A 26,593-nucleotide genomic window follows, 5' to 3' on the forward strand; every position below is an offset into this window, starting at 1 on the left:
TATTAGCCATCAACACAAAAAAATTACGCACAATCAAATGCACCTTAAACTTCTTGCAAAGCGAAGATCAGAGCCATCACCCACTGCTCCGCCTCGATGTAGGTAGCCTCTCCTAGGCTAATCACCCTGCTCAAAGTATATCTGCTTGTAGCTTCTCCCTATCTTTTGTAGTAGAACCGCTCCAATAGCAACTGCGCCCACCATCATAGACACATAAAAGGCGTCCTCTCGATTGGGAGGACACACCGCTGGCAACTGACACAAAATCTCCTTGACTCTATCAAAAGCCTCCTGAGCTTCCCCATCCCATTCATAACCATGCACTTGCTGAGCCCTCTTTTGAAGAGGATGCACAAATTGCGACATCATCCAAAATAAACGTGATAAATACTTTAACTCATGAACAAACGAAGCCAAACCTTGAGCATCTAATGGCGGCTCTATCAACACCAACGCCTTCACCTTCTCGGGATCAGCCTCTATACCGTTTTGCGACACCACATGACCTAATAGTTGCACTCGAGGCTGTGCTAGCTTGCACTTCTGGGGATTCAGTTGACCTCCTTCTTCGTCAAGACTTTGAAAGCATAACTGGAGCTTCAATAGGTGCTCTAATCTTGAACTGTAGCAGCTGATATCATCCATGAAGACCCTAATAAAATGGCCCAGGTATGGACCAAATACCCTGTTCATCCAATCTTGAAAGGTGGCATATGCATTCACCAATCCGAATGGCATCCTGCAGTAAGCGAAGCAACCCCATGGAGATACGAATGTGGTCTTCAGCTGGTCTTCAAGTGCAATCCCTATCTGAAAATACCCCAAAAAGCCATCCATAATTGAGTATCTTTCATGCCCAGCCACCTGGTTTAGGATTTCGTCTTGAAACGGCAATGGATAGTGATTCCTCTTGGTCGCGGAAATGGCTTGTAGTCAACACACACTCTCCATTTCCCATTCTTCTTAGGGGCTAACCACTGGCGAGACCCACTCTGACTCTTTCACAGGGAATATGATGCTTGCATCCAGTAGCTTATTGATCTCTTGCCAAAGGGCATCCTTTTGGATTTCCCCTAGTCTTCTCAGATTCTGTGCTTTAGGCTTATGTCCCTCCTTAAGAACAATCTTGTGCTCCACCCGTTTTGCACCTCGCAAATGCTTGTACTCCGTCGCAAATAAATTTGGATAGGACTCACACAATTGAACATAACCTTCTTTTTCCTTTTTGGTTAAATCTTCACTTATCATGCTTGAAACCTCCTCTATACTTAAACCATGAGCTTGAGGCTGCATACCTTCTTCTTTGAGCGGGGAGTCGTCTATGGTGACCCCGAATAAGTCTGCGTCTATCTGCAGCATGTCGTCCTCACTCTCCTCTTCCTCTGTGCTAGTATAGCCTTCATCATAGCCCGTCTCTCTCTCGTACTCATAGCTCATTGTATCACCCTCATCTTTAACTGCCATAGGACAAGAACTGCTCTCTTTAGTCTTCAAATCAAGCACAATTTGTCTGCCTTTATCTTTGTCAAGCAAAGTGAATACTTTGCTCTCCCAATCCTACTTTGCTCCTATCCCCAAAAGCCATGGCCTACCCAAAATGATCGGATAAGCATTATCTCCTGCCTTCATTACAAAAAAATCTATTAGGCACTCTATGCCCATCACCTTGACCTTTACATCCTACGCCACACCCAGACACCTGGCTTTGGTATGGTTGGCCATCCTCGTGCGCACATTTGACTTGAATACTGCCTTGACTCCTGTCTCTTTCAGCTGCCTCCGTCATGACACAAACCTATGCTCCACTGTCTATGTAGGCTTGTACCTGCATCCTCTTCTCTATAATCGCATCCACAAGCGGAAGAACATTAGTGGGACTACCTACCCTCAAAGCCATGTTTTGAACTGCTTGCACATTCCCCTTAGCTCTTGGTAGCCTGGTGCTAACACTTGTGGACCACTACCTTCTTAACTTTGGATTTAAAGTTAACAGAGCTGACCAAAAGTAATGTTTGTCTTTTGATTTTGAATGTCACTCACCAGATTGTACTCGGGATAGCCATGCCCTAGCTGGAAATCCGCTTTTTTGATTTTATGATGCCTCCTTCTTTTGCTAGGCTCGGGCTGCTCTGTGCCTTCGTACACCTTCTCTTTGCTTTGCGAGCTCTAGTTTCCCACTCTGTCTCTGTCTCCCTCTCGGCTCTTGCTCTCTTATTGGCCAAAACTTTCACATCCTGCTTATCCACCCCTATGGTGTTTACTCTTGGGACCTCACCTCCATTTTGAGGAGCCGGCTGCAGAGGATTCTTCGCCGCTTGCTCTCTTGGACCATTGTATTGTCCTTGCCCTTGACCTCTACCAAAAAGTGGGTAAATGCCTCCTCTTTCTCTCTGTGGTTGAGGACAATCGGGTGCATAGTGCCCTTCTTCTCCAAAATTGTAACACCTAGTTGGCAGTGGCCTTGCCCTGCCCCTTGCTCCTCTTGGTTGTCCTCTATCCATGACATTGAGCCGCAACTCCTGCATTTGCTTGGACAAATCTTGCACCGTGCGCACCCAATTTTGTGACACAACAGCTACACCTCGGTTTCCATGATTTTCTTCGTGTATAGCCTCTCTTGGACTCTGCGGTTGAACATGGGCCATTGTCTCGTAGCCTGACACGCCCTGCTCTATCTTCTTCTTTATTTTTTTTCTCTTCAACTGTGCAATGGCTACCGCACCATTGTAATTCTCTGGGCTCTCAAACTCGACCTTTTCTCTCACTTTGGGGTGCAGACACGCCATGAACTTATCCAGCTTAAAGTACTCTCCATTAGCCAATTGCATGGCTGTCACTAGTTCTGTCCAACACTCTTCAGAATGACCCAAAAAAAGATTGAATTCTTCACTTACATCTTGCTTAAGCGCCTTCAGCTTTGCATCCATCTCGACAAGGGAAGTCTCCTTGTGAAAGTCGTGAAGAAACCTCGCCCTTAGAGCCGGCCATGCTTGCTTCATCTCACCTTCTAACGCTTTGTACCATGCTTTCGCTCTACCAAGCATCACCAAAGGAAAAATCTGCATTTTGCTATCCTCGTTCGGCATACGCAGTGATAGCATGTACAGCTCAAAATCTGACATTCACTTGTCAGGGCTCTCTTCTCATGTGAAAATTGGTCCATATCTTCTAGCTGCCATGACTTCCAATGTGAAAAACCGCTTCTTTTCGATTAACTGGGAGCAATCAGCGTGCTCCTCAGTGGGGGCACCACAAGATGGAGAGGGGGAATGGGGGAACACGCCCGACATAAACACAAGGGCCTCTCTATAGCTCAGGGTATTCACAACACCCCTATCCTCTTAGAAAACACCTTCAAAGAAACACTTTACACTAGCAGACCACCATCTGCTCAATTTCCACTACTCACACACTCCACAAATCCACCACACAATGCACACCTACTACCATTGCCTGTCTCCACCCTTACACACACTCAAAACCACTCAATCTCACTCTCTAACAACACCGTTGGTTCGGGGGGGTACACACATCCACACAGCCGGCACCGAGGGGAAACGTGAAAGCAGGAGAAAGAGAAGGGGGAAGGGGAAACAACAACAAGAGGGGGCAACGGTGGATTGATTGCACTTCAAAAAACATATACACTAGCATGCACTGCCATCACCATGGTCATTTTTAAGAAAAAGTTACAAAGGGGCTAGCTTGCTAGAGAACTCCACTTTGCAGGCTTCAAACGACACCCAAAAGGCCTGGAAAAAAGCCTTTAATTTGATCCAATTTTGAATTTTATAGGGGGGCCTTTAATTTGGGAATTTACACTTTAATTGGTCCACCTGGCACCTTGAATTGGCATTTTTGGTAAAGGGGGCACCGCCTTGCTCTATCTGCTCTCTTCTTCTCTCTTTTGTACTTGGGCGGGGGGGGGGGGGGGGGGGGGGCATTAGCGATGTCGCTATTGCCCCTTGGATTTTTTCATTTTTTATTTTTTATCTTTCATTTTTTACCCCTTTGTGGGCTTAAGCTTACACTGCTCTATTGGCTTGACTTTGACTCTCTCTCTCTCTCTCTCTCTCTCTCTCTCTCTATCTGACTCCTCCTTTGCCCCCTTTTTCCTTGGCCTTCATTTTTGCCCTTTCATTTGACTTGGCTTCAACCTTGCCCTTAGCTTTGGCTTGTCCTTTGCTTTTCCCGGAGGGCCCTTGAAGTGGGCGGGCTCTCTTTCTTCTTTCCTCTATGCTCCTTGTCCGCTGCGGGAACCCCTCCCTTTGCACCTAACCCCTCGGCCAAAGTGGCCCTTGCTTCACCTCTATGGGACGAACCTTTTTCATGAGGGGGGAAGCAATAGCGAGGTTGCTATTTCCCTCCCTCTCTTTCTCAAAATTTTGGGGCCCCAAGGGCCGTGGGATGCCACCCTTAACCGGGTCTGCCATGTCATCAATCGAGCCACCTTGGCGGGCACCACCGTGCCTTCTCCTCTCTCGCGCATGCGTGCCACCTGCGCCGCCCTGCAACTGGCCAAAACCGCCTTTGTCTCTGCCCTGACGGGCTGCGCGCTACACGCCACAGAGCCCATTGGGCGGCAGCCATCACCATGAGCTCACTCAAGCTTTGTCCACGCTTGTGATGCCAATGGTAAGGCACGCTCTAGCTCAAATACCCCTTGCTCGCGTAGTCCAAATCCCCATGTGGGATTTTGCCTCTACCACGTGGCGGCTGCCAGTCAGAGGGCCTCTTAAGCCCACAAGAAAATCCTCATCTAAAGCTTCATTTTTTTTTTTTGGAACCTGCTTGATTGACTCTCACCCGGTGCTCAAGGGCCCCATGGTTACCCGGTAAAGATCCACCAAAATCCCACATTCTAGACTTCGAGCGTAAATACCGGCTCCACAAACCGACTTTGTCGTGGCCTTGAACGGGGCATTCCAAATTGGAAAAAAACATCTGTCCCTTCACATTTGCCCCAAGCTTGTATAAGTATTTACAATTATTGTATGCATACTCTACAAGGGGTAAATACTTTTCCCATTGTGAGCATTGATCTACTTCTGTAACATAAATCTTTAGTAGATCAAGTATTATAAGATTGGCTATCTCACTTTGGCCATCCGCTTTTGGGTGATAGGCCAAAGAGAAATTCAATCTTGTACCTATATTTTCAAAGAGACCTTTCTAGAAATTACTAGTCATTCTAGGATCTCTATCTGACATGATGGATGTTGGCAATCCATGGTGTTTGAAAATCTGAGATATGAAGAGAGTTGCCATTTGGTGTGCCTTAATAGTCTTTTTGATAGGAATAAAGTGTGCTTGCTTGCTAAACTTGTCGACTATTATCCATATTCCCATATTCCCATGGATAGACTTGGGTACTTCAAAGATAAAATCCATGGATATACTCTCCCATGGTGAATTAGGGATTGGAAATGGCTGGAGTAATCGAGGTTGCTTCCCACTATCATACTTAAGTCTTTTGGCATACTACACATTTTGAAACATACTCTTGTGTGTCCACCTTCATGGTAGGCCAATAGAAGTACGTCTCTAATCCTCGAGGAGTAGGCTGAATGCCTCTATGCCTTGCATAGGGAGGAGCATCAGATTCATACATGAATTTCTCACACAAAGGGAGTGGGTGACACATAGCCTATTGCCATGGAGAAGATAACCATCCTGCAAGGTGAATGGTTCTTCTTTTTTTCCCAATGCAAGGGATGACATTATGTCTTTAAAGTCAAGGTTAGTAGCATACTCATATATCATAGAAGATAGATCATTGTGAGTTGCTATATACACCACATTAACTCTTGGTCATCGTGAAAGTGCATTGGTCACTTGTTTGTACTTACCAGCAATGTGAGCAGTATGAAAATAAAATTACAGGAGAAAATTTGGATAACTCATTTGTTTGTTGGAAAGCTTGGTTTGCGTCATGAAGTACTTGAGACTTTGGTGATTTGTTTGCAAAATAATCGGAGTCCCCACAATAGATAGTGCTTCCATGTGTTTAGAGCATGTAGAACAATTAAAAGCTCTTTTTCATATATGCCCAAGACTCATTCATTGGCATTGAGACTTTGGCTCTCATATGCTATGGCATGCCCTTCTTGAAGCAAGACTGCTCCAAGGCAATCACCACAAGCATCACATTGGACCTCAAATGGATTTGAGAGATCCGGAAGCATAAGGACTGGTTGGGAGGTAGGCTTCTCTTTGAGCTTGTCAAAATCACTTTTCTCTTTAGCAACTCATAAGTACTTAACGTTATTTCTTTGTTAAGTCATGCAATGGTCCCGCTATTTGAGAGAATTTGGCTATGAAGCATCTAAAATATCTTGAAGCAAGACTGCTCCAAGGCAATCACCACAAGCATCACATTGGACCTCAAATGGATTTGAGAGATCCGGAAGCATAAGGACTGGTTGGGAGGTAGGCTTCTCTTTGAGCTTGTCAAAATCACTTTTCTCTTTAGCAGTTCATAAGTACTTAACGTTATTCTTTGTTAAGTCATGCAATGGTCCCGCTATTTGAGAGAATTTGGCTATGAAGCATCTACAGTATGCACACATACTAATAAAGCTTCTTAGCTCATGTAGATTCCTTAGATTAGACCATGATTGTATTATCCCAACTTTGATGGATCCATACAAATACCATCTTGAGAGATAATAAGACCTAGGTATTGAATCTCTTGAAGAAAAAAAAAAACCATCTTGAGAGATAATATGACCTAGGTATTGAACCTCCTGAAGGAAAAAAATCACTCTTCTTTTGATTGATAAAAAGCTTGTACTCCCTCAAAGCTTGAAAAATCACTTGGAGATGTTGCTTGTGCTCCTCCAAAGACTTGGAGTAGATGAGGCTATAATGAAAGAGCACTCCAATGAATTTGCGGTAGGGTCTAAATATTTTCTCCATCAAATGATTGAATGTGGCCGGTGCATTAGTCAAGCCAAAAGGCATGACTAGATATTCATAAAGACCAAACATTGTACGAAACGTGGTCTTTACAATATCTTCATTCACTATCCTTATTTGATGATAGCCACTTTTGAGGTCAATTCTATTGAAGTAGGTTGAATCTTGTAGCTTATCAAATAGAGCTTCTACCAGTGGTACGGGAAATTTGTTTTTGATAGTGATATGGTTTAGAGCTCGATAGTCCACACACATGCAGTATGTACCATCTTTCTTTTGCACTAAAAGGATTGGAGAACAAAAGGGAGAGGAGTTGGGCCTCACCATCCCTTTGTCTACCAATTCCTACTTGCATCATGATCTCCTCTTGTTGAGCTTGGGAAAATCGATAAGGAGACTTGTTAGGCGGTGAGCTTCCTAGTAGGAGCTAAATTTGATGGTCATCATCCCCTCGTTTTGGAGGTAAGTCCATAGGGATATCATCAATGAACACACCTGGAATCCATTTAGAAAATTAGACAAGTCTAACTCTTCTTGATTCCTAACACTTTGCTTTGTTAAAACATTAGCATCATTTAGAGACTCTTTGGCAAAAGTCATGTACGCAAAAACTGAGCTTTTCATAGACTTACCAAAAGCAGGTGAATTTACAAGTGCTATAGTACGACCAGACTCATTAGCATCTATATACATGCTCTTTTCCCTATAGGTGAAGTAGATTCTCCTTTTAGGGAACTTCATGTTGGCAGCCATGCGGTTGAACAATGGTGCCCCTAGGATAACATCCTCATGTTGGAGAAGAGAGATGAAAAAGTCTTCTTTGTCGACGTAGATTTGGACATGAAGCCTCAACTTCCCAATCAAGGGAGTAACGGAGGCTTGTTGTCCCTTGAAATCTCCATAGATAATTACCATATCTCCCATCTCAAAATCTTGAATGCCCAACTTAGTGGCCAGCTCTATTGATATGAAGTTGTGAGTAGAGCCAGGGTCAAACAAGATGATGGCATCATGGTCCCTTACCTTTCCCCAAGCATAGGAGAGAGGTGATCCTTTGCAATGAGCATCCTATTTTAGAGCTTCAATCGTGGAAGCTCTAGGAGTCTCATTGCAAACATTTCTCTTGGGGTAAGAGCGATAGCCATGTCCTTGCTCCCCACACTTCAAAAATTTGTGGTCCTTACGAAAAGCTTCAAGATCTTCAGGAGAGAGTTTATTTTTACCTTTGTAAACTCCCTTCTCCTTGGATTGATTGTTGTTGTTGTTGTTGGAATTTCCTTGGGAAGAATTTTGGACGTTTTTTTTCCCATTTTTATCACTTTTGTCTTTGCTTTCCATGGGCTTAGTATTCCTTTTAGCCCCTTGTTGGAAATTGATGCGCAAAGAAACCATAATGTGGTAGATTACTTTGTTAATAGAACCAGGCCGTTGGGAGTTAACGTACTCGGCCATCTCTTTAGGTAATCCTGTACAGAATTGTTGCTTTTGCTTGGTGAAGTCTATTTTTTGAAAGACAATAGCCTTGAGATGTAAATCCCAAAAATTGTCCACATATTTGTGGATAGACTCATGGGAGAGAAGCTTCAAAATCCGCCATTCGGTAAGCACTCTGTCCTTTGTATTTCTTGCAAGAAATTGCTTCATGATGGAAACTCGTAGAGTTTTCCATGTCTTTGGGGCTTTGCCATTGCCAAGAAGGCTAGCCCACCATTGACGAGCAGATTTCAAGAAGTGCATAGCTACATGGCATATCTTGGAGGACTCTATGAAGCCCTCATCTCCAAAGGCCACATCAAACTGCTGGATTAAGGCCAATACTTTGTCGGTGGCACCAAAGGTGCCGTCATAGGTGAGAAAATAGATACTTTTTCCTCCCTCTTTGAAATTCTTGAGCTTTTGGGACCTTCACCATGCAGGGTAAGATTTGCAATTTCCTCTCCTCTTGTATTCTCTAAGAGAATAGCTATTGCTTTCATCAAGAGAGACAAAAGGTAAAGAAGAAGGAGAAGAGGGTGACCTCTTTCTTGCCCTTTTCTTCCTTTGTTTCCTCTCTTCCCTTTTGGAGTGACAAGGAGAAGGAATGTAGGTTGACCGTCTCCTCTTGGGAGGAGTTGGCGGCTGTCTAGACTACTGTCTTCGTGGAGCCACATCTTCAAAGGAACTTAGCGATTCGCTTGTTTCTCGTTCTTTGTATTCCTCCTCTCTTATGTGAGAAAGTCTTGTTTTGGGAGTGTCATCAAGAGACCTCGTAAGCTCTCTCTCCTTTCAGGGAGGAAGGGAAATCCCATAAACACTAAGTTGTTGGGTAGCTTTGCCTTGCAAAGCAGGGTTGCCCATAGCTTGCTGCAATGAAGTAATAAGGTAATTAACAAACATGGGGGCATCATCATTAGCACATTCATGTGAAAAATCAAAGTCATCAATCATTCTACTCTCTTGGTTATTGTCAGCTATGCTAATTAAACTTATGTATAGAATTACTTTGTGCTTTGGTACCCTCAAAAACCTTAGTCGCTACTCTTCTTTACCTTTTAAATTAGTTCTCAACCAGCCACACCTGTGGTTTATGATTGCAAAGACTAATGGAGAGGGTCTAACATTGCTCGGTTGATTATGGTTCTTGTTGAGCTTGCTCGTAGCTCAATAATGGTTGAGCCAAAGGAAAGACCCGAGAGACTCCATTATTAAGACTATAGTTCCCAACGGTGTACCTCAAACTAAGTCCTTCTCAACCAAGATAATAGATCCCTATCCCACTTACCCTATTGCAATAAACAAGGTCCAAACTTTCATGGACAACTTAAGGACCTCTCTTCTTAAGGAAGAAAAGAGAAACCAATAGCTCTGATAAAATGGTAATGGAAATGGAATATGCACTTTGAGAATAGAAAAATTAAGAGAATTAGAGTGAGCATTATTATGAGACTACTTTGAGAACATAGAGGGTAAACTTAATTAGTGGTAGCAACATAACCATTATACTTAATTAACTTGGTATGAACAATACTTTTTCAAGAGAGAGACTTCGAGAAAATGACAACAGTTGAGGACCGGATTTATGTGGAGCCGGTCCCCCCTCCAATATGATTTTGTATTATAGATTCTCCTATCAAGAGATACTTGGTACAATACAATATTGGTGTTCCTTGTGACCTAGGTGATGCAATGAAGATGGAAAGCTTCATGCATCACGAGCATAACATAATCTTTGTAAAAGCATTAACCATCCCCAGCCTCAGTGCCAAGGCCTCAAACACCTTCAAAGGTGGAGAGATCTAGTGGGGAATGAGGGTAGGGAAGAGAAAGAAGAAACATTCATAGGAAAAAGAAATAGCTCCTCACTTATCATCACTATTCTTGCTTAGAATAGCATAATAGCATAGTAATGAAGATGAATAAGATGGCAAGCTTAAGCATGGAAGCATGGCTCTTGGTTGGATTTGCATTCCATAGCCAAGAGTGTTGGTGTAGGCTCTCAACTTCTCAACAAGCGTGGATAAGGAGATGGAGCTCTTGCACTTTGGACTTCACACAATGAGAGAGAGAGAGAGAGAGTGTGTGTGTGTGTGTGAGAGAGAGAGAGTATAACCCCCCAAGCTAACTCCCTCCTTGATTTGGTTGAACCCCCTCTTCTAGCTCATGGTGGAAGCTCATTGGACCCCTTCAAGCTTGGAAAATCACATGCAAAGTGCATATCAAGCAAGCATGCTAGCCTTGGGACAAGTGTCCCCCTTTCCCCTTTGAGAGAGAGAACTTGATAAATGCATACACAATTACTTAAATTGACTAAATTATCATTGGACCCCTTGAGAGGCCAACCAATAGGCTTTAGGTACACCATGAGGGTAACCTAGATAGGGACTTGACATGTGTTCCATTTGCCTCTTTGAGCAAGGGGAGTCACTTGGGTGAAGAAGGAGTTAGTCAACACACCCCCCTACTCTTGGGGCTCGCCCCCTCCTTTGTAGGCTCAAGCTTGAATTTTTGGAACACTTCAATCCTCTCTAGAACCTTAATCATGAAGCACCTCAAGTACCTAAGTCAGCAAAGCACGACAAGCACCTCAAGCTTGGGCCGGGTTCCCCCCTCAAGCACAACCCTAGCTTGTTGCCTAAGGTCTAAGGACTTTTAACACTAAACTTTGGAGGTCTTTAATGAAGCTAACCCTAAGGTATTTAAGCTCTATTAGGTAGCATTGCTCTTTGAAAGACCATCTCTCATTTGGACCCCTTTAACCTTAGCCCCGTGTTCAGACAGATCCATAAGCACATGTCTATATTCTAACCCTTGTTTTCGTTTATTATCCCACATTAAATGATCAATTTAATATGAGAGATTCATTTGGGTTGGTTAGGTATTAGATTTTATGACAAATTATCCACAACAAAATGAATCAAAATGCTAGTTCAGAGCTAGTATAAACTAATCACCCTACTAGCCGAGCTTTGATAACACTTGTAGGGATCGATAGTGGGTGCAAGAGCTCATGGAGGATTACACAATAAGGGGGGGGGGGGGGGGGGGGGGGGGGAGAGAGAGAGAGAGAGAGAGAGAGAGAGAGAGAGAGAGAGAGAGAGAGAGAGAGAGAGAGAGAGAAGAAAAAAGGTACACTTGCAATACTCAATATAAATAGAAAATGTACAATAATATTTTTAGCATAGGATAGGATATGTACATCAAAGCCTTTACTTATAAGGCTGAAAAGCTATCCGGATCAGCCTTTGACTGACATAACGATATAGCATAATATCTTGCCATACACGTATTTATCCTCCACATAGGCTTTAAAGACTAAGATTTTTCTCTCACCAAAGAATCAAACTAGCCTTAGGACATGCCCACCCAACATTCTAGGTGAGAAAGGGAAACCCAATTTTTCCTTGGGAAGCATTCCATCTTGCAAAATCAGCATATAAGGAGCATTAGCTATTGGTGACGACAACTACATTGAATATAGTGAAACTCTATGTACATATTATACTACGATGGTGCAAGATCTCTATCACCATATTTATAATAATCTCTCTCTCGCTTGTGGGAATAAGAGGAAGAAAAGCCATTTCTCTCTACTTTCTTATTATATAATTCTCTTCTCTTTTCAGGGTGTACGACATCAACTTCATGATGAATTCCTCTATGTAGCTCTCATCATTGCCCTCTTTTGGCAAATGAAGAAGCCTTTCAATCACTAATAATAACTTCTTGTTCATGATAAGAATCTCTAAACTCCATAGCCATCATCTTTTTCTCTCTCTACTTTTGTTTTCATTACGTGTAGGAAAACTATACTCTTGGTCGTTGTTTTTTTGTATTTATAGTCATGTATGGCCTTGCCAAAAGTGTACAAGGATGTTCCATCCTTGTTAATTTCATTGTGTCTAGCGCATTGATATATGCATAATGTGTGTTTATGATCACATAGATGCATAAAAAGCACTCTTTGCTTTCACATCACGCAAGTGATATGGAGAGTGTTTTGGCCGTACCTCCTAAACCAATATGAATCAAGACAAAATGTTTGAATTAGAGATTAATCATAGCATTTAGAGAGTTTACTCTTTCCAACTGTTAATTGATTGTTGTAGCCAATTCTCAACCATTAATGTGTCGTGTGAAAATTCCGCTTGAGTGAAGAGTTATGGTCAAAATACAGCTTGGTGTCCATTGTACATTCATTATTTTGGACCCCAAGTTCCATGTAGAGCCAATATATAGACTTATTGGATAGGGAAACCCACTTAGCCAAATCAGAAACTTGATTGAACATGTTGATAAATGTATTTAAATCACTGTTACCACTTCATGAGTGCGCATTATTGATTGTTCTTTGTACAGGATTACCTATATAGGGGTGCAACCAAAGAGGAGTACCATATTGAATCATGAATTTATTGAGAGTTTCAAGTATTTTTAATGGTTTTTTCCCCCTAGATGTCCATAAACTTATGTGTGGAGTTATGGTTAGCCAACCCAAAATGTATCGTCAGTGTTTTACATAAAGCGGCCTTCTTTTTTTGTCATGGTTGCCAGCATGAATGTGCCATCTATGCACTTTATTTCACCCTCCAACTCTCTCTCTCTCTCTCTCTCTCGCTCTCTCTCTCTCTCTATGTGTGTGTGTGTGTGTGTGTGTGTGTGTTTGTTTGTGTGTTTCTATTCCCCGATTGGAGTGTACACATATATTTACCTTCCACTTGGTCATTTTCTTGAGTACGCTTTCATTCATATACATTCAAGGCTAGCACTAATCGCTAGTTACCTTTGGATGTAATCTGCCAGCTCATGGCTTAAACATCATGCTAGGTCTGGAATTGAGAACTCCTCTTTTATGTTATTGGTTCTTGTACTTTGACGTATATTGAAATTTATAAAAGTGTAAAATGTATAATTCTTGCATAGACTATGAGGTAGGTGTATCTCTCAAAAGCACTAAAGCTCATATCAAATGGATCATTATCTTCAGTTAAGAGAACACTTCATATAAAAAAACTCATCATCGTTTGAAACTTAATGAATCCCCCCCCCCCCCGCCCCCAACATAGCACTTCCTTTGGCATACCAAAAATGTTTTCATCATGAATATTCAAACTAATTCTCAAATAAATGGGCGCATGCATCAAAAAACAAGAGAGGACATTTTACTCGCACCAAATTAATCATCAATTTCTCTAATAAGGGCAAACAATTTATCATGATTTGAACATAGGGATAGAATTTACCCAATCCACATAGTCCTTCTTTTGAAGACCTATATATATGCCTATAAAATAGTGTTACTTCATTGAGAGGAATCTCTTGTACATTGTTTTCCCTAAGTTTTTCATTCAAATCTTGTACTTTTCACATAGCACCTATGGCTTGAAGGATTTGTAAAGAAAAATAAGCATTGTAAATTCCAATCTATCTAGATTGTGATTTATAAATTTATATGTAATAGCTTCGTGTAATATCTACAAACATTTCAGTGAAGAGCTATGAAAATGGAATAAGTCTTGGACTAGTAAATTGTAGATTTGACTTGCCACTTAGACCTTGACTAAATCCTGCTTAAGATAGTCACCAAATTTTGGCAAGGAAAATTTGGAACCCATAGTGGCCTCTGACAATGAATATCTTCTTGTAGAAGATGCCTTGGGGGGCCTTACTGATCGTCATCAAGATCCAAGCTGGAGGTATTGGCCCAAATAGGTGATTGGGTGAAAAACGGCTAGTGAGGACCTCTCCCACCTGCTTAAGAGTGCTTGGTGATTAGAGGGCTGGAAGGAAATATTTGTAAATGCATCCAAAGAACTTGGAAAATAGGGTTCCTTAGGAATGATTTGTTCCTAGGATGGAAGGAGATGAAAAGCCAAGCACTCTTACTTTGTACACAAATTGTTAGATTTTGCTTCTTTCATCATATTTGGAAGGCTAGAAACCATCATGTATTTGAAAAGGACCTTTCTATGGCTAACTTCATAGAGATTATCCAAGAAAGTAGGGAAATGATATAAGATATAAGTAGTTTGGTGGTTACTCGGGGGGTTCACTATGTGTAAAACTACCATATCACGTGCGTACAAGACATGTTTGTAAAACCCCTTATCTGTGAATTTTATTAAGAATATAATTAATGTACCCTTTTCTTTTAAAATCTGTAAGTTTTTTTCAAATTTGAAAAAATAATGCCCTTATGTATATATATTTCTGTAAGTTTCAATAACTTTAAATACCCTTTTGTTGAACTCACATGATAGGTTATATTTTTATTTGGTGACCTCCCCGGGGGTGGTTATTTATTTTCATAGCGCTCAGTGCTACTCCATTTGCCTGCACCTCCCTCCCTCTTCATCACCATTGCTCCCCCCGCTTCCTTTTGTATCCCTCTTTTCCCATCCCCTGCACTACCCACAACCCCCGCTCCTCCCTTCCCCTCATTGGATACCCACACTCCACCTCCCTTGTTATTGTTGCTCCCCCTCCACCTCAATTGCTGCCAAGGATGCATGTATTCACACATTACACATTTTGGTTCAATACACTCACACACTTCTGAAGGTAGTCCGTCTATCTAGGGTAAGGGTGGGTGGCTGCACCAAAAACTCAACTAATACCTCCACTACTTTCTTCAGAAGAATGTATGACAAGTTGAAAGCTTTGTAGAAAAAGAAACCTCAAGGGAAATTTCTCATTGAAACTCTCATTGATTTCTAGCATTTACCTTATGATTCTCATATAATATAATTTAACACTTACAATAATGATGCTAAGTTAATAATAGGCTATATTAAACCCATCTAGACAATAAGACAAAGACAAGATAGAATATTGTAGTCAATGAAATAGCCAAATTAAATGAGGCTCAAGCCCATAGATCCACCTCCCTTGTTATTGTTGCTCCCCCTCCACCTCAATTGCTGCCAAGGATGCATGTATTCACACATTACACATTTTGGTTCAATACACTCACACACTTCTAAAGGTAGTCCGTCTATCTAGGGTAAGGGTGGGTGGCTGCACCAAAAACTCAACTAATACCTCCACTACTTTCTTCAGAAGAATGTATGACAAGTTGAAAGCTTTGTAGAAAAAGAAACCTCAAGGGAAATTTCTCATTGAAACTCTCATTGATTTCCAACATTTACCTTATGATTCTCATATAATATAATTTAACACTTACAATAATGATGCTAAGTTAATAATAGGCTATATTAAACCCATCTAGACAATAAGACAAAGACAAGATGGAATATTGTAGTCAATGCAATAGCCAAATTAAATGAGGCTCAAGCCCATAGATTATTCGCTTGAAGAAGCAGCTTGAAAAGGAGATCAATAATTACCAACAATGGCAATGGGAAGCTGAACAAGCAGAAGGATTGCTAAAGAAAGAATAGGAAGCACGAGATTACTCCAAAAATAGAATAAAAGAGCTACAATAGAACTCAAGAATGAGAACACTGAACTTGTAGCAAAAAACAAAGATATGGAAAAATTTGAGTTATGTTTGAGCCAAAAACAAGCACACATAGATAGCTTAATGACTACCAAAGATCTACTAAAACAGGATAAAATTGATAAGTACATCTATCATCCATTGGTGGACATCACTAGTAGCTGAGAAGGAAATATAACCTTTGAGTTGGAAGACTTACAACACACAATAGTAAATATGAAATGAAATCTAGCAGACGTTGCCTTAGAATATACCATTGTGTCGGCCAATCAATTAATCAATAAGCACCTCCAAGAAGATCATGACAATAAATTTTTTCAGATCAATACTAAAGGTAACGATGATAAGGAAGACAAAGATGACAAAGGGGATGACTTCATTGACATGAAACTAGATTTATTCCCTCAAAAATATGGTAATGTTAATGATGATCACGATCAAAGAAGAGAAATTTTGATTGCAATACTGAGGAAAATTAGCATAAGGAGTAGCAATAACAAACTTTGGACAACCAATCAGAACAAGAAGATCTAACTCACAAGCAACATAATAATCAATAGTAGAACTAGAAAAATTTAGCAAAGATGGGAAAGGGAAAGTCCATTCCGATAGATAAATAATTAGAATATACCATCCTTTTGACATTGTTGTTAATCATAAGCACAATGGAAGGCTTAGAACAACAACAACAATGCCAGCTCTCTCCTCAACCCAATGCCATACAAGTTTTAAGGAGAATACCAAAATATGTATTTCCCAAGGAGGATGTGTATGGTAGTCCAAAAATCAAACAACTAACCACAGTAATCATGCAAATGTCGAGACTATAGCTGGAATTCTTACTAGGAAATAGACCAGCTTACAAATGTATGCAAGTAGTACGTGATCAAATGAAATCTACTCTTTATACTATTTGACAAAAGAATTATGGATCTCATAAGTGTATCTATCTTACTGGTGATCAAAGGAAAAGGGAAAAGCACAAGGATAACACTTAAGAGAGCAAGAGGAGTCACTCAAGAGGCTGTTTCATTTGTTCAGAATAACAAGGAAGAAGATGATGGGAAAAAATGATACTATAATATAATATAATATATGGAAACTATTTTAGACTCCCTGGTTCATCAACACAAGAATCTCCCTCACACACATGCTCTCAAACAGAGAATAAACACTCACTCCATGATTAGACTCAACAAAAGACACATATAACTTCAGAGCTAGCAAATAGAACATAGAGAAATGAGCAGACAGAGCAAAACACCATGGCTAAAGCTTCTCTCACATTCCCCTACTCAGAATTTGTTCCAATACAAGTGCCATCTGATGGTTATACTGTCCAACCCAAAAATGTTCTTGGCATAAAATATCAGAGTCAAAGATTCCGACCTAACCAAAATCCAACCTAGCAAAATCCTGAATCAACAAATAATTAGACTCATCAATAATTAGAGTCAGCAAATAATTAGACTTAGCAAATATCTGACTGACCAAATATCTGACTCACTAATATTTAGAGTCAGTAATACTCAGAGCATCATTCCAATTTTAGACCCAACAATATTCAGACTCAACATATAATACCCAGTCAACTTATGGAACATCTGGTGGTAGATTTCGTAGAAATCCGACTCGGATCCACACATACCTTGATCAAACTGAAATTCCTTATCCTATTTTTCCAAAAATTCCTAGTTACTATATAGCATAAAGTATAGTGCATGGAACCTAATCCAAGATATACAAATACACCATACAACACTATGACAAACTCATTGTTAGGATCTTCATATGAAGCAAAGTGTAGTGCCTGGTACTTAGACCAAGGCACACAAAATACATCATAGATAGAAGCTAAACATCACCCAAACATTCCCCAAAAGATTATATCACATGAGAAATCAGAGAAAATGAACTTATGAAACCAAAAATGAATAAGTATGTCCATTCTCCAAGAGGATGAAGTAAACAATAGCAGAATCAGCCTTTGCAACCTCTGAAAGATGAGAATCTGATTTTGAAAATCAGGTTTTTGCAATCTAGGCACCAAACCCTGAATATCCTCTTTAAAATTTTGAGTATCCACTACCTTTCCATATACAAAATTCTCCTCTGTAGATTTTTGAGATACCCACTTCTGCAACTGATTGACTTTTCATTGTTGATGGATGTGATGTATTGCTGCCTTTTTGCATTGTGAACTTTCTGTTGTTCCATCGAAAATTTTCGAAGTCCAAATTTTTTCAAAATCAAATCATCGTCATGTAAAAGGCACATTCCACCTAATCCAATCATTAAGTCCACCTGAACATTCCTGTAATGTATTCTTCTTTGCCTAGTTTGCAACTCAAAAATTTGTAGCACATAAATCCTAAATTATGATAGTCCACTATCCATATCTGACAGTCCATCCTGTAAGAATCCACTTCTACTATCTCATTAGCTTTAAAACACACATCTTCCAACAAAAGTATGCTTGGATTGAGAACAACTTGTCCCACACCAATTTTAAAAAGCACATCCATTGATATTTCATCATTTTGCATTTCAAAGATCATTGTGTGCTCCACAACACCTGTTGAACCTATTTTATACTCCTCAAATAATTCCTCTTGACTTCTTCATGCTTGATTTGATCTGTGAGACCTTTTCCTGATTCATCTCTATTTAGATTGGAACAACAATCAATCTGCTTCTTCCAATTCTTTGCTAACTGAAGCATATTCTTGCTTAATATCGACCTATGACATCAAAATCTGTCCTTCAAAACATTCAAAACCAAAATTCTGATTCGCTTAATCATTCGCAACATCTGGCATAGTGGTTTGATTTTTTGTCTGAATTTGTCGATCTTCATCAAAATCAGCATCTATAACTCCTTCAATGTTCCTTCAGCACCTTTTGGAAACATTTTCACATGTAGGGATCTTTTTGGTGGAGACCCCTCTTGTACTGACATGTTTTCCAAAAATTCCTCCTCAGCAAATCTAATTTCAAGAAATCTGATTTCCAGTAATTCCTCCTCTATATTCATCTCACTATCCACCTCTTCAAGTGCGATTTGAATAACAACATCATGGTTATGTATGACATGCTTCTCCTCACAAATAGGGTAACAACATTTTCCATATGAAAACAACATAAGTTTAAGCAATGGATCTTCCTCTTCCACTCCATGGGTATACTCTAGTGTAGGTTAGGGGTATCTAGGGGCTCTTCTAGGCTCTTTTGGCCAACCTCCTTTTGCACCTCCTTCTCCTCCATCTTTGGTATCCCTACTTGGTGGATTACGGGCTCCATGCTCCATTCATCATCATCATCATCACTCAAATCCCCTTCAAACTCATTCTCATATGCATCCCTCAGCTTCTCACATGATTTTTGCAACTTGAAAACCTTCTTTCTATTAGAACATGATTTTTTCCTATCCCCTTTATGATCGTCTAGCCATTCATATGCATTCTCCAAGTCATCTTCAAAATCATCCAACTTCTCTAAGGCTCTTTCCATTTTGTTATAGAAAGTTGCCTTTTGCAATTTGCGGCTAATGTTATGAAGTTTTGTGCACAAATCCACCATGCACCACTTTCTACAAGCATCTCACTTTGAGCACTCATCAACTACACATGGACAATCATCCACCTCATGCTTATTACTCATGCAAACCTCACATGTCTGTTTCTTCCTTTTACCCCCCATAACATTCACTTCATTAAAATACAACAATCATGTTTAGCCCTCAAGATTGGTGCACCACACCAATCCAAGACCCATTAAATTTGCTAAACAAAGAGCCACGGATGCTGTATAGGAATCCGTACAGTCCATTTAGTTGGTTGCTTAAATTGATTGGGATATTTTAGTTTAGTGATGTATTTATATGTTTGGAAAAATTCAGTGAAAGATACCATTCTTGAGTTTGTTTGCTTTGATAGATCTGATTATCAACATCAAATTTCTCTATCTGATTTCAAGAAATTATTCTTTTTTCTTTGGAAAATCATCCAAAATTTTGCCATTTTGCAGAGTCTGAATCTGTAGCACCTTGCTAAATCCGTGCAACCTGAACCTGCAACACCTTACTGAATCTGTGCAACCTGAATCTACAACACTTATAGCAGCAAAATCTGAATTTTGAATCTGCAGCAACGCTTCTAATCAAATATGATCCGTTGCTTTCGAATTTCTGCTCCTCGGTCTAACATTTTCTCCTTCAGGATAGGTTCTTTCATAGCCTCATTACTCTCGTGAAACACAAACACCAACCTCGAATGCTGACACAAAAGGTAATTAGACCCAGCAGACATACCATTACAATAGGTAATAAAAAAGACAAGAATGTCAGACACAACACACAAACAATTGCAGTAGGTTCATCAAATGTGTTGGCGAAACCTTCAATAGCCCAGCGGGATTGCCAAATGTGTTGGGGTCCATCAACACAAGAATCTCTCTCACACACATGCTCTCAAACAGAGAAAAAAAGCTCACTCCATGATCAAACTCAGCAAACGACACATTCAAATAACTTCAGAGTCAACAAAGAGAAATAGAGAAAAGATCAGATAGAGCAAAGAACACCATCGCTAAAGCTTCTCTTGCATTCCCCTACTCGAAACTCATCCCAATACAAGTGCCATCTGATGGTTATAACTGTCCAACCCAAAAATGTTCTTGGCATAAAATATTAGAGTCAGCAAAATCCGACCTAACCAAAATACGACCTGACAGAAATCCGACCTAGCAGAATTCTGACTCAGCAAATATTCAGACTCATCAATAATTAGAGTCAGCAAATAATCAGACTTAGCAAATATCCGACTGACCAAATATCAGACTCAATAATATTCAGAGTCAACAGTATTTAGAGCAGCATTCCAATTTCAGACCCAACAATATTCAGACTCAACATATAATATTCAGTCAACACATGGCACGTCCCGGTGGTGAATTTCGTAGAAATCTGACTCAGATCTACACATCCCTTAATGAAAGTGAAATGCCTTATCCTATTTTTCCAAAAATCCCTAGTTAATATATAGCATAAAGTATAATGCCTGGAACCTAATCTAAGATATACAAATACACCATACAACACTATGACAAACTCAATGCTAGGATCTTCATATGAAGCAAGTGTAGTGCCTGGTACTTAAACCAAGGTACACAAAATACATCATAGATAGAAACTAAACATCACCCAAACATTCCCCAAAGGATTATATCACATGAGAACTCATAGAAAATGAACTTATGAAACCAAAATTGAATAAGTGTGTCCATTCTCCAAGAGCATGAAGTAAACAATAGCAGAATCAGCCTTTGCAACCTCTAAAACATGAGAATTAGATTTTAAAAATTAGGTTTTTGCTAGGCACCAAACCCTGAATATCCTATTTAAAATTCTGAATATCCACTGCCTTTCCATTTACAAAATGCTCCTATGTAGATTTCTGAGATACCCACTGGTGAAACTGATTGACTTTCCATTTTTGATGGATCTGATGTATTGCTGCCTCTTTGCATTGTCAACTTTTTGTCATTCCATTGGAAATTTTCCAAGTCCAAATTTTCAAAATCAAAGCATCCTCCGTATTTTTCAAAATCAGATCATCCTCCTGTAGAAGGCACATTCCTAAGTCCACCTAAACATTCATGTAATGTATTCGTCTTTGCCTAGTTTGCAACTCCAAAATCTGTAGCACATAAAATCCTAAATTATGATAGTCAACATATGGAGAAAGCACAGTGGCTCCAAGAAGAACGCCAAGTAATTATAGCAGAGGAGAAGAAGAAGATGGAAGAAATTCAACAAGATGCACATCCTTTAGACGAGGATGATGTCAAGCAAGATAGAAATCTCAAGAAACTCAAAGAAGAAAGAAAAAAAGAAAGCACGAGCAGAAGTCCAACTAGTCAGATCCTCCCATCAACGGATCCATGAATTGCTTGAGAGAAAAGCAGCAGAAGGATTTGACAAAGAGTTCAAGCAACAAAAGACCATAGATTTAGATTCCCCAATGGACTCTCCTCATAGCCAGCAATCACATTGCAAAGAATCGTTGAAAGATACAACCACAACCAAGGATGCAAATGAAATGGAACAACAAGGCTCATGATAACCGCCATCTCTGCCTCTTGCTAATCATCAAGAGAAAAGAGTTGATCAAAAGGAAAATTCAAATAGTAATGAAGTTGACCAAAGGCATCTCAAGGAGAAAAGCAAGGGAACTCCTACAAAGATGAATCAGGTTGTTGAAACCTCTCAGCAATGAGAGACAGAAGCAAGAAGAGATGTACGTAATACAATAAGACATGGTGGCGGAGGAAAGGATTGTTAAAGAATTTGATCTTAAAGAACATCTGTGGGCTCCAAATTAGATGCCATAAATTGATCACAAATCTAGTGATCCAAGATTCCAAGGATGCTAAATCCGGTACACAAAAAGCGAACCAAGAGATAGAACGGCTAAAACAGCAAGTCAACAATCTGCAAGTAGACAAAGAGTAGCTCCAAACTACTCTAAAGAGGAAAAAAGAAGATGCCCCAAGCATCTATCAAGATTTAGAAAGACAAATCAAAGAAAATACAAAGGTCTAGGTGCAACAACAAGCACTAGTAGAGGCTATGGAGGGGAAATCATACGCCGTTGTCAAGCACACTCTCTCCACCCTCCTATCTATTCAAGATGTACATGCAATTGCCTCTACATCGTATGCATCCATGACCAATGCTGATGAAATCAAATCTTTGAAAGAAAAGCTTGAGCAAAAGAAATTGGAGCGGAAACTACTAATGGCTGGGATTGTCATGCCAAGGGCATAAACCCCGATTGTCAAAGACCAGGCCCAAGGGGCCGACTGCTAGTGTGGATAGGGACACCATCATCGAGGTCCTTGAGCTGTTGAGTGGGTGGATGTGTGAGAGACTGAGAATAGCAGGTCGAGTGCTTGGGGGTGTGTGTGTGTGTGTGTGTGTGTGTGTGTGTGTGTGTGTGTGTGTGTGAGAGAGAGAGAGAGAGAGAGAGAGAGAGAGAGAGAGAGAGAGAGAGAGAGAGAGAGAGAGAGAGAGAGAGAGAGAGAGAGAGAGAGAGAGAGAGAGAGAGAGAGAGAGAGAGAGAGAGAGAGAGAGAGAGAGAGAGAGAGAGAGAGAGAGAGAGAGAGAGAGAGAGAGAGAGAGAGAGAGAGAGAGGTGGGGAGGGACTCTTTGCCATTCCAAAATCAGTGGTCCTTCTTCGGCAAGTGAGCAAGATGCAAAAATCATGATCTGTGAAGACGAGGTGAAGGGAATTGGCAAGCGACTAGCGAGGGCAAGCAACAAGCAATGGAGGCGGGACGAACAACAACCCTCAAGTTAGATTGTAAGGTTTTTTTGATGCATTTTATCATTGCGTTTTGTGTTTGCGATTGATCTAAACTAGTCTTTTTATTGTTGCATATGTTTTGGGTTTCGTCCGTGTGACACTTTATGGTGTTCTTAAGGTCAAAATGAAAAAGGAAAATTACCAAAACACCCTTCTAATTTGTGGAAATTCCTAAAATGCCCCTCAAATTTCCAAAATTCCCAAAATACCACTGGTTATGAGAGTGAATTTCTCCAAAAAATTAGAAAATTTGTAGCTTTTCATAGGAAGACAAATTGTCAAGATGCTAAAACTAGAATTTGAGTCAAATTGCCTTCTTCTGCAAGGTAATTTGTGCCAAATTACATGCTAAGCACTGAAAAGGGATTTCAATTGACAAAAAGGAATTAAGACTAGGATGCAGGTACTCTAGTGCTTGAGAGAGAGAGAGAGAGAGAGAGAGAGAGAGAGAGAGAGAGAGAGAGAGAGAGAGAGAGAGAGAGAGAGAGAGAGAGAGAGAGAGAGAGGGAGGGAGGTGGGGAGGGACTTCACGAGCGGCAAAGACAACCGGCAGGGGGGAGAGGCGAAGACGAGAGGTGGTGGGAGGTGAAGGCAATTGGCAAGCGGCAAGCGACAGAGGCGGGAGTGAGCGGATTGTGGGCAATGAACAACACCCTCAAGTTAGATTTTAAGGTTTTCCCGATGCATTTATCTTTGCATTTTGTGTTTGCCATTGCTCGGTATTTTTACCATTGCATTTTTCTTTGGGTTTCGTGCATGCGATCACATTATGGTGTTCTTAAGGTCAACATGAAAAGGGAAAATACCAAAACGCCCCTCAAATTTCCAAAATTCCCAAAATACCCCTAAACTGTGAGAGTGAGTTTCTCCAAAAATTAGAAAATTTATAGCTTTTCATAGGAATACTAATTGTCTATCATACAAGGTGCTAAACTAGAATTTGAGTCATAATTGCCTTCTTTTGTGAGGTAATTTGTGCCAGAAATTACATGCTAAGCACTCAAAAACGGATCTCAATTGTCAAAACGGAATTAAGACTAGGATGCAGATCGAGTGCTTGAGAGAGAGAGAGAGAGAGAGAGAGAGAGAGAGAGAGAGAGAGAGAGAGAGAGAGAGAGAGAGAGAGAGAGAGAGAGAGAGAGAGAGAGAGAGAGAGCTGGGGGGGACTCCTTGCTATTACAAAATTGGTGGTCCTCCTTTGGCAAGTGATCAAGTCGAGGAAATCGCGGGCGACGAAGGCAACCGGCAAGGGGGAGCAGCAAAGGCGAGAGGTGGTGGGGGGAAAAGGCAAGTGGCAAGCGACTAGCAAAGGTAAGCAGCAGAGGCGTGAGTGAGCAAATTGCGGCCGACGAACGAAAACCCTCAAGTTATATTTGAAGATTTTCATGATGCATTTATCTTTGGGTTTCATGCGTGCGATAAATATCGAAATTTGCTAGGTGCGATTGCACTAAACCGGTCTTCTTAACATTGCATTTTTCTTTGTGTTTTGTACATGCAATCACCTTATGGTGTTCTCAAGGTCAAAATGAAAATCACCCCTTGTTTGTGGAAATTCCCAAAATACCCCCAATATTTTGTCATAAATTCATAAAATGTCCTTCAGATTTTCCAAAATTCCCAAAATACCCTTGGTTGAGAGTAAATTTCTCCAACCATTTTTTTTTTTGTAGCTTTTCATAAGAAGACTGATTGTCTATCATACAAGATGCTAAAACTAGAATTTGAGTTGGTTATGTACGCTTTGGAGATTCATTATTTTTAGACATAATTGCCTTCTTCTACGAGGTAGTTTGTGCCAAATTACATGCTAATCACTCAAAAATGGATCTCAATTGTCAAAAAGGAATTAAGACTAGGAAATCTTGAAGAAAATTTTCAAAATACCCCCAATATTTTGTCATAAATTCCCAAAATGTCCTTCAAATTTTCCAAAATTCCCAAAATACCCTTGGTTGAAAGAGTAAATTTCTCCAACATTTAAAAAAGAAAAGATTCTCATAAGAAGACTAACTGTCTATCATACAAGATGCTAAAACTAGAATTTGAGTTGGCTATGTACGCTTTGGAGATTCATTATTTTTAGACATAAAACCCTTCTTCTGCGGGGTAATTTGTGCCAAATTACACGCTAAGCACTCAAAACGGATCTCAATTGTCAAAAAGAAATTAAGACTAGGAAATCTTGAAGAATCCAACCAAAATAGATGCAAGGGTATTTTAGAAATTTTTGAAGTTTGAGGGGTATTTGGGGAATTTCCACATATTAGATGGGTATTTTGGCAATTTTTCCATTTTAAAATTTGTTAGGCGGAAATACACTAACCCGATCGTTTAGGGCGACAATGTTTTTTTCCCAATGCACTGATGACAAAGGACATAATGAATTAGGGCAACCCTCTACTATATTTGGAGATTTTTACATTAAAGAGTTTCATGCGTGCTGTCACCTTATGTTGTTCTCGTACATTATATCACCTTGGGGTGAGATTTAGAGATAAATCTCAAAATTTGTAGGTGGGATTAGAGTACATTACTTAGGTTTGTTTTCTTTATTGTTTACAACATCAGCCTATTGTCTATGAACCTTTTGAAATTGTTAGCGACTGGACACACTCAACGGAGGATGATTGGATACCTTTTTCCTTTGTAATCATTCCTTAATTGACAAGAAACTGTCATTTCACCTTTGTAAATAGTGGGGCTTGCAGAAGCTTCCAAATTGTATCCCATTTTTGACATTTAGACTTACTAAAAGGTTAAATTGGAACATTAGGGTTTGAGAGTGTAAGGTATTTATACCACTCTTGACCTTAATGCAAAGAACCTTTTGTCATTTTCATAAATTTGTCTGTGTGAGTTGAGCGTACTCTGTGTAAGAGAGAGAGTGAGAGTTCAGAGCTTCGCTACGCGCGCCCTGGTGATCCGTTTGAAGGACCGAGAAGTAACTTAGACATTGGGTAGAGACCTTTGTAGGAAGTAGGTAATAGTCGGTCGAGTGTAGGTTGACACCCTATGCTTTCTTCCATGCGCCTGCGGGTCGAGCTTCGTCCTTAGCTCAAAAATCTTGTTAGGTGAGTTCTCGCTGTGCTGACGTCCATCGCGGCATATCCGCCAACATTGGCGCCGCTGCCGGGGATGAAAACCCTAGGTAGGTGACCGAGACTAGTCCTTGAGGATAGGGATTCTCTGGCTTGCTGAGTCTTATTTTACATTTAGATAGGATGAGAGGGTGGTGGACTCTCTAGGTCTTAGGAGGAGTCTAGGGAGCGTGTGCCTGGCCTAGATCTTCTGACATAGGTAGATTTAGGTATTAGTTAAGGTTGTGGTGTAGAGAGTAGGAGTTAGGGTGGTAGATGCGGTGTAATTAGGTGAG

This window comes from Adiantum capillus-veneris, chromosome 21, assembly GCF_014529385.1.
Source record: "Adiantum capillus-veneris isolate H3 chromosome 21, ASM1452938v2, whole genome shotgun sequence".
Lineage (NCBI taxonomy): Eukaryota > Viridiplantae > Streptophyta > Polypodiopsida > Polypodiales > Pteridaceae > Adiantum > Adiantum capillus-veneris.